The sequence below is a fragment of the Triticum dicoccoides genome, chromosome 4B, assembly GCF_002162155.2.
Source record: "Triticum dicoccoides isolate Atlit2015 ecotype Zavitan chromosome 4B, WEW_v2.0, whole genome shotgun sequence".
In the NCBI taxonomy this organism is placed as follows: Eukaryota; Viridiplantae; Streptophyta; class Magnoliopsida; order Poales; family Poaceae; genus Triticum; species Triticum dicoccoides.
Genome location: NC_041387.1, coordinates 15,154,644 through 15,163,721, shown reverse-complemented (window position 1 = coordinate 15,163,721; position 9,078 = coordinate 15,154,644).

The window sequence follows — 9,078 nt, the reverse complement described above, 5'->3', positions numbered from 1 at the left end:
GTCCACGAAATGGATCAGAATTGGCCAAAACTATGAGTGTTGACACGGACACGTAAACGCACCCCAGGGATCGCCGATCGTAGAAATCGCTCTGGAACCCCAAAACGATGAGTAATAGTGCATGAAACCGACCAGAATCGACCAAAATTATGAGTGTTGATGACCGACATGTAAACACACCCCGGGGTTCCTCAATCATCGAAATCACTTCGGGAGCCCAACATTGAGTAATAGTCCAAGATACGGGCCAAAATCGACCCAAACTGCGATTGTTGATGACCGACACGTAAGCACACCTTGGGGTTTGACAACCATGGAAATTGCTTCGGGAAACCAAAATGGTGAGTAATACTCCACAAAACGGGCCAGAATCGACAAAAACCGCGAGTGTGACGACCCATACGTAAACGTACCTCGGGGTTCGTTAATCGTGGAAATCACTCCGAGACCCCAAAATGGTGAGTAATAGTGCACCAAATGGACCAGAATCGACCAAAATTCTGAGTGTTTATGACCGACACGTAAGCGCACCTCGGGGTTTGTCTATCGTGGAAATGGCTTCGGGACCCCAAAACGGTGAGTAATAGTCCACAAAACGGGTAAGAATCGGCAAAAACTATGAGTGTTGATGACGGACACGTAAACGCACCCTGGGTTTCGTCAATAGTAGAAATCATTGTGGGACCCCAAAACACTGAGTAATAGTCCAAGAAACGGGCCAAAATCGACCCAAACTGCGAGTCTTGATAACCGACACGTAAGCACGCCTTGGGGTTCCACATCTATGGAAATCGCTTTGGGACCACAAAACGGTGAGTAATAGTCCATGAAACGGGTCTGAATCGGCAAAATCCGCGAGTATTGATGACCGACACGTAAACGCACCCCGGGGTTCGTTAATCGTGGAAATCACTCAGGGACCCCAAGACAGTGAGTAAGAGTCCACGAAACGGGCCAAAACCGGCCAAAACTGTGAGTGTTGATGACCGACACGTAAACGCATCCCGGGGTTCGTTAATCGTGGAAATCACTCTGGGGCCCCAAAACAATGAGTAATAGAACACGAAATGGGCCAGAATCGGCCAAAACTGTGAGTGTTGATGACCGACACGTAAACGCACCCTGGGGTTCGTTAATCGTGGAAATAACTCCCGGACCCCAAAACAGTAAGTAATAGTCCACGAAATGGGCCAGAATCGGCCAAAACTTTGAGTGTTGATGACCAACACGTAAGCACACCTTGGGGTTCAACAACTATGGAAATCGCTTCGGGATCCCAAAATGGTGAGTAGTAGTCCACGAAACGGATCAGAATTGGCCAAAATAGTGAGTGTTGACGACGGACACGTAAACGCACCCGGGGGATCGTCAATTGTGGAAATCACTCTAGGACCCCAAAACGATGAGTAATAGTGCATGAAATGGACCAGAATCGACCAAAATTATGAGTGTTGATGACCAACATGTAACACACCCCGGGGTTCCTCAATCATGGAAATCACTTCGGGAGCCCAACACTGAGTAATACTCCAAGATACGGGCCAAAATCGGCCCAAACTGCGATTGTTGATGACTGAGGGAGTCCAGGATTAGGGGCTCCTCGGACAGCCGGACTATGTACTTGTGCCGGACTGTTGGACTATGAAGATACAAGATTGAAGACTTCGTCCCGTGTCTGGGTGGGACTCTCCTTTGCGTGGAAGGCAAGCTTGGCTATTCGGATATGTAGATTTCCTTCTCTGTAACCGACTCTTTGTAACCCTAGCCCCCTCCGGTGTTTATATAAACCGGAGGGTTTAGTCCGTAGGACAACAACAATCATAATCATAGGCTAGCTTCTAGGGTTTAGCCTCTATGATCTCATGGTAGATCAACTCTTGTAATACCCATATTATCAAGATCAATCAAGCAGGAAGTAGGGTATTACCTCCATTGAGAGGGCCCGAACCTGGGTAAACATTGTGTCCCGCGCCTCCTGTTACCATTAGCCTTACACCCACAGTTCGGGACCCCCTTCCAGAGATCCGCTGGTTTTGACACCGACATTGGTGCTTTCATTGAGAGTTCCACTATGCCGTCACGGTAAGGCTTGATGGCTCCTTCAATCATCCACAATGATGCAATCCAGGGTGAGGGTTTCCTCCCTGGATAGATCTTCGTATTCGGCGGCTTTGCACTGCGGGCCAACACGCTTGGCCATCTGGAGCAGATCGATAGGTACGCCCCTGGCCACTAGGCCAGGTTTGGAAGCCTGAACTACACCGCCGACATACGCGGAGACTTGATCTTTGACGGATTCGAGCCCATGACAGGTGCGCCGAACAGTCACGAGGAACATGACTTAGATCTGCCATCGGACGGTGTTTGGGAGATAACACCTGTGGTTTCCCCGGCTCTCAATCCGGAGCAGATCGTGCCATCCAAGGATGGGTGGATGGACCCCGCCAGGGAGGCCGCACACTCAGCGGCGTTAGAGCCGAACACAGACTTCGCCTCCAATGAGGTCTGTGTCATCGGAACCTCGGACTCGTCTCCGTCCATAGGCTCCGAACCGTGTGCATCCGTGCCTATCAAATCTGATTGGGCACCGATCATGGAGTTTACCTCCACAGATATCTTTCAGCACTCGCCCTTGGGCGACGTGCTAAATTCATTAAAGTCTCTCTCTCTATCAGGAGACTCTTGGCCGAACTATGTCCGGCTTGAGTGGGAAGCGGACGACGAAATTCGTTCCACACCCACCACCCACTTAATAGCCATTGTCGACGACCTAACCGACATGCTCGATTTCAACTCCGAAGACATCAATGGTATGGACGATGATGCAGGAGAAGAACGGGAACCACCGCCCACAGGGCGCTAGACAGCCACCTCATCATACGATATATATATGGTGGACACGCCCAAAGAAAGCAATGGCGATGAGGCAACGAAGGATAATCCCCTTGGGAAGCAATCTAAACACCGGCGTCAGCGGCGCCTCTCCAAACCACGCCATAGCAAAAATAGCAATACCGGCACAAGAGACAATAGCACTCCGGATGGTGCCGAAGACGAAAACAACCCCGCCCAGCCAAGCTTCGAGCAAACCGGACAGGAGGATGGGCAAGCTAGCCCTGAGAAATAGGCAATGGATGGAGACTCGGAGGATGATAATTACATGCCCCTCTCCGAAGACGAGGTGAGCCTCGGCGACGAAGAATTCATCATGCCTGAGGACCCCGTTGAGCAGGAGTGCTTCAAGCGCCAGCTCATAGGCACTGCAAAAAGCCTGAAGAAAAAGCAGCAGTAGCTTCAAGCCGATCAAGATCTGCTAATTGATAGATGGACCGAGGTCCAGGCAGCCGAGGAATACGGACTTGAGCGCCCAACCAAAAACTACCCAAAGCACATGTTGTTACCTCGATTCGAGGAGGAGGCCCTAGAGCCCACACTACCAGCACAGGATGCGGCTGAACGGCCACCTCGTGGCCGAGATAAAGCAGCATATCAGCTCGAACACCAGCCCGCACCCCGTCGCCAAACAAGCAAAAACACGAAGGCTCGGGGCTACACGCAAGACCTGCAAGACGTGTTGGAAAACAAGGAAGGACAGTCAAGTTCAATCTACGGACCACGGGGGCGCGCCCCAACGCGTGACAATCACCACGCCAGATACACTAAATATAAATCCGGCCGGGCCGAATACAACCGACCGGACTCATTGGAACTGCCTCGTGATGTAGCCCGGCATAGAGGCGCCGCACACCCCCTATGCTTCACTGACGAAGTAATGGACCATGAGTTCCCAGAAGGGTTTAAGCCCGTGAACATTGAATCATATGATGGGACAACAGACCCCGCGGTATGGATTGAAGATTTCCTTCTCCACATTCACATGGCCCACGATGATGATCTACATGCCATCAAGTACCTCCCACTAAAACTCAAGGGACCGGCTCGGCATTGGCTGAATAGTTTGCTGGCAAACTCCATTGGAAGTTGGGAGAACCTGGAAGGCGCATTCCTTGCCAACTTCTAGGGCACTTATGTGCGACCTCCGGATGCTGATGACTTAAGTCACATAACCCAATAGCCCGGAGAGTCAGCCAGGAAATTTTGGACTCGGTTCCTAACTAAAAAGAACCAAATTGTCGATTGTCCAGATGTCGAAGCCCTAGCGGCCTTAAAGCATAACATCTGTGACGAGTGGCTTGCCCGACACCTCGGCCAAGAGAAGCTGAAGTCCATGGCAGCGCTCACGACACTCATGACCCGCTTTTACGCGGCCGAGGACAGCTGGTTGGCTCGTAGCAACAACACATCAAGAAATTCTGGCACCTCAGATGCCAGAGATACCAACGGCAAGCCCCGACGCAACAGACACAAGAGTCGCAACAATGGAGATAACGCCAAAGACACGACAGTCAATGCCGGATTCAGTGGCTCTAAGTCTGGTCAGCGAAAAAAGGCATTCAAGAGAAACAATCCGGGCCCATCCAGTCTGGAATGCATACTTGATTGCTCGTGTCAAATTCACTGCACCTCCGATAAACCAGCCAACCACACCAACAGAGAATGTTGGGTGTTCAAACAGGCCGGCATGTTAAATGCCGAAAACAAGGAAAAGGGGCTGCATAGCGATGACAACGAGGAGCCCGGGCCGCCGAACACAGGAGGACAGAAGAAATTTCCTCCCCAAGTGAAAACGGTAAACATGATATACGCAACCCATATTCCAAAGCGGGAACGGAAGCATGCACTAAGGGACGTCTATGTGATGGAGCCAGTCGCCCTGCTACGTCTTGACCTTGCATTGGTTTTCCTCGAAGAGGAGAGGGTGATGCAGCGATATTAGAGTAAGTATTTCCCTCAGTTTTTGAGAACCAAGGTCTCAATCTAGTAGGAGGCTCCTCAAAAGTCCCGCGCACCTACGCAAACAAACTGAGAACTCGCAACCAACGCAATAAAGGGGTTGTCAATCCCTTCACGGCCACTTGCGAAAGTGAGATCTAATAAAGATCGTATGATAAGATAAATATATTTTTGGTATTTTATAATATAGATGCAAAAAAGTGAAGATGCAAATAAAAGTAAACTGAAAGCAAATATGATAAGAGATAGACCCAGGGGCCATAGGTTTCACTAGTGGCTTCTCTCAAGATAGCATAAGTATTAAGGTGGGTGAACAAATTACGGTCGAACAATTGATAGAAAAGCACATAGTTATGAGATTATCTAGGCATGATCATGTATATAGGCTTCATGTCCATAACAAGTAGACCGACTCCTGCCTGCATCTACTACTATTACTCCACACATCGACCGACTCCTGCCTGCATCTAGAGTATTAAGTTCATAAGAACAGAGTAACGCATTAAGCAAGATGACATGATGTAGAGGGATAAACTCAAGCAATATGATATAAACCCCATCTTGTTATCCTCGATGGCAACAATACAATACGTGCCTTGCAACCCTTTCTGTCACTGGGTAAGGACACTGCAAGATTGAACCCAAAGCTAAGAACTTCTCCCATGGCAAGAAAGATCAATCTAGTAGGCCAAACCAAACTGATAATTCGAAGAGACTTGAAAAGATAACTCAATCATACATAAAAGAATTCAGAGAATATTCAAATATTATTCATAGATAAACTTGATCATAAACCCACAATTCATCGGATCTCGACAAACACACCGCAAAAAGAGTTTACATCAAATAGATCTCCACAAGAGAGGGGGAGAACATTGTGTTGGGGAACGTTGCATAAAATAAAAAAAATCCTACATTCACCAAGATCAATCTATGAGTTCATCTAGAAACGAGAGAGGGGAGTGCATGTACATACCCTTGTAGATCGCGAGCGGAAGCATTCAAGAGAACGCGGTTGAGGGAGTCGTACTCGTCGTGATCCAAATCACCGCAGATCCTAGCGCCGAGCGGATGGCACCTCCGTGTTCAACACACGTACGGTCAGTGTGACGTCTCCTCCTTCTTGATCCAGTAAGGGGGAAGGAGAGGTTGATGAAGATCCAGTAGCACGACGGCGTGGTGGTGGATGCAGCAGGATTCCGGCAGGGCTTCGCCAAGCGTTTCCAGGAGGAGGAGGTGTAGCAAGGGGGGAAGGGAGGCGTCAAGACTTCAGGGTGCGGCTGCCCTCCCACCCCCCTCTTTATATAGGGACCCCAGGGGGGCGCCGGCCCTAGGAGATGGGATCTCCTAGGGGGGCGGCGGCCGAGGGGGGAAACTTGCCCCCCAAGGCAAGTGGAGGCGCCCCCTCCCCTAGGGTTCCCAACCGTAGGCGCAGAGGGGGGGCCAGGGGGGGCGCACCAGCCCACCAGGGGATGGTTCCCCTCCCACTTCAGCCCATGGGGCCCTCCGGGATGGGTGGCCCCACCCGGTGGACCCCCGGGACACTTCCGGTGGTCCTGGTACAATACCGGTGACCCTCGAAACTTTCCCGATGGCCGAAACTTGACTTCCCATATATAATTATTTACCTCCGGACCATTCTGGAACTCCTCGTGACGTCCGGGATCTCATCCAGGACTCCGAACAACTTTCGGTTTGCTGCATACTCATATCTCTACAACCCTACCGTCACCGAACCTTAAGTGTGTAGACCCTACGGGTTCGGGAGACACGTAGACATGACCGAGACGGCTCTCCGATAAATAACCAACGGCGGGATTTGGATACCCATGTTGGCTCCCACATGCTCCTCGATGATCTCATTGGATGAACCACGATGTCGAGGATTCAAGCAACCCCGTATACAATTCCCTTTGTCAATCAGTATGTTACTTGCCCGAGATTCGATCGTCGGTATCCCAATACCTCGTTCAATCTCGTTACCGGCAAGTCACTTTACTCGTACCGTAATGCATGATCCTATGACCAGACACCTGGTCACTTTGAGCTCATTATGATGATGCACTACCGAGTGGGCCCAGAGATACCTCTCCGTCATACGGAGTGACAAATCCCAGTCTCGATCCGTGTCAACCCAACAGACACTTTCGGAGATGCCCGCAGTATACCTTTATAGTCACCCAGTTATGTTGTGACGTTTGATATACCAAAAGCACTCCTATGGTATCCGGGAGTTACACGATCTCATGGTCTAAGGAAAAGATACTTGACATTGGAAAAGCTCTAGCAAACGAACTACACGATCTTGTGCTATGCTTAGGATTGGGTCTTGTCCATCACATCATTCTCCTAATGATGTGATCCCGTTATCAATGACATCTAATGTCCATAGTCAGGAAACCATGACTATCTGTTGATCAACGAGCTAGTCAACTAGAGGCTCACTAGGGACGTATTGTGGTCTATGTATTCACACGTGTATTACGATTTCCGGATAATACAATTATAGCATGAATAAAAGACAATTATCATGAACAAGGAAATATAATAATAATCCTTTTATTATTGCCTTTAGGGCATATTTCCAACACATTGTATTGAGATCCAAAAAGAGAGAAGAAGCCATCTAGCTAATAACTATGGACCCGTAGGTCTGTGGTAAACTACTCACAACTCATCGGAGGGGCAAGGATGTTGATGTAGAGGCCCTTCGTGGTTGATTCCCCCTCCGACAGAGTGCCAGCGAAGGCTCCAAGATGAGATATCGCGGATACAGAAGGTTACGGCAGTGGAAATTGTGTTTTGTGGTGCTCCTGGATATTTTCGGGGTACGTAGGTATATATAGGAGGAAGAAGTACGTCGATGGCCGCCCGAGGGGCCCACGAGACAGGGGGCGCGCCCTACAGGGGGCGCGGCCTCCTATCTCGTGGGGGCCTCGACTGCTTCTTGACTTGCACTCCAAGTCCTCTGGATCACGTTCATTCCAAAAATCACGCTCCCGAAGGTTTCATTCCGTTTGGACTCCGTTTGATATTCCTTTTCTTCGAAATACTAAAATAGGCAAAAAAACAGCAATATGGGCTGGGCCTCCGGTTAGTAGGTTAGTCCCAAAAATGATATAAATGTGTAAAATAAAGCCCATAAACATCCAAAAGGGGTAATATAATAGCATGGAACATTCAAAAATTATAGATACGTTGGAGACGTATCAAGCATCCCCAAGCTTAATTCCTGCTCGTCCTCGAGTAGGTAAATGATAAAAAAGAAATTTTTGATGTGGAATGCTACCTAGCATAATTCTCAATGTATTTTTCTTCATTGTGGCATGAATGTTCAGATCCAAATGATTCAAAATAAAAGTTCATATTGATAAAATAAATAGTAACACTTCAAGCATACTAATCAAAGTAATTATGTCTTCTCAAAATAACATGGCAAAAGGAAGTTCATCCCTACAAAAACATATAGTTAGGCTATGCTTCATTTTCGTCACATAAAGATGTTCCCAACTTCTATACCCCAGATGACAAGCCAAGAAATTGATTCATACTTAAATAATCTCAAACTTTGTCAACCTTCACGCAATACATGAGCGTGAGCCATGGATATAGCACTATGGGTGGAATAGAATATGATGATGGGGATTGTGTGTAGAAGACAAAAAGGGAGAAAGTATCACATTGACGAGGATAATCAACGGGCTATGGAGATGCCCATCAATTGATGTCAACATGAGGAGTAGGGATTACCATGCAACGGATGCACTAGAGCTATGAATGCTCAACAAAAGAAAACTAGTGGGTGTGCATCCAACTTGCTTGCTCACGAAGACCTAGGGCATTTGAGGAAGCCCATCGTAGGAATATACAAGCCAAGTTCTATAATGAAAAGAATAGTATGAAAAAGACAACTTATGAGACTCACTATATGAAAAACATGGTACTACTTTGAAGCACAAGTGTGGAAAAAGAGATAGTAATATTGCCTTTTTATATATTTTCCTTTTTTCCCTTTTTTTCTTTTTATTTTTTTCCTTTTCCTTTTTTTTGGGCCTTTCTTTTTTTTGGCCTTCCTCCTTTTTTTTGTTTTTTTTCTTTGGGCAATGTTCTAATAATGATGATCATCACACTTCTATTGATTACAACATAAGAATTACAACTCGAAACAAGAACAAGATATGACTCAATATGAATGCCTTCGGCGGTGTACCGGGATGGTGCAAT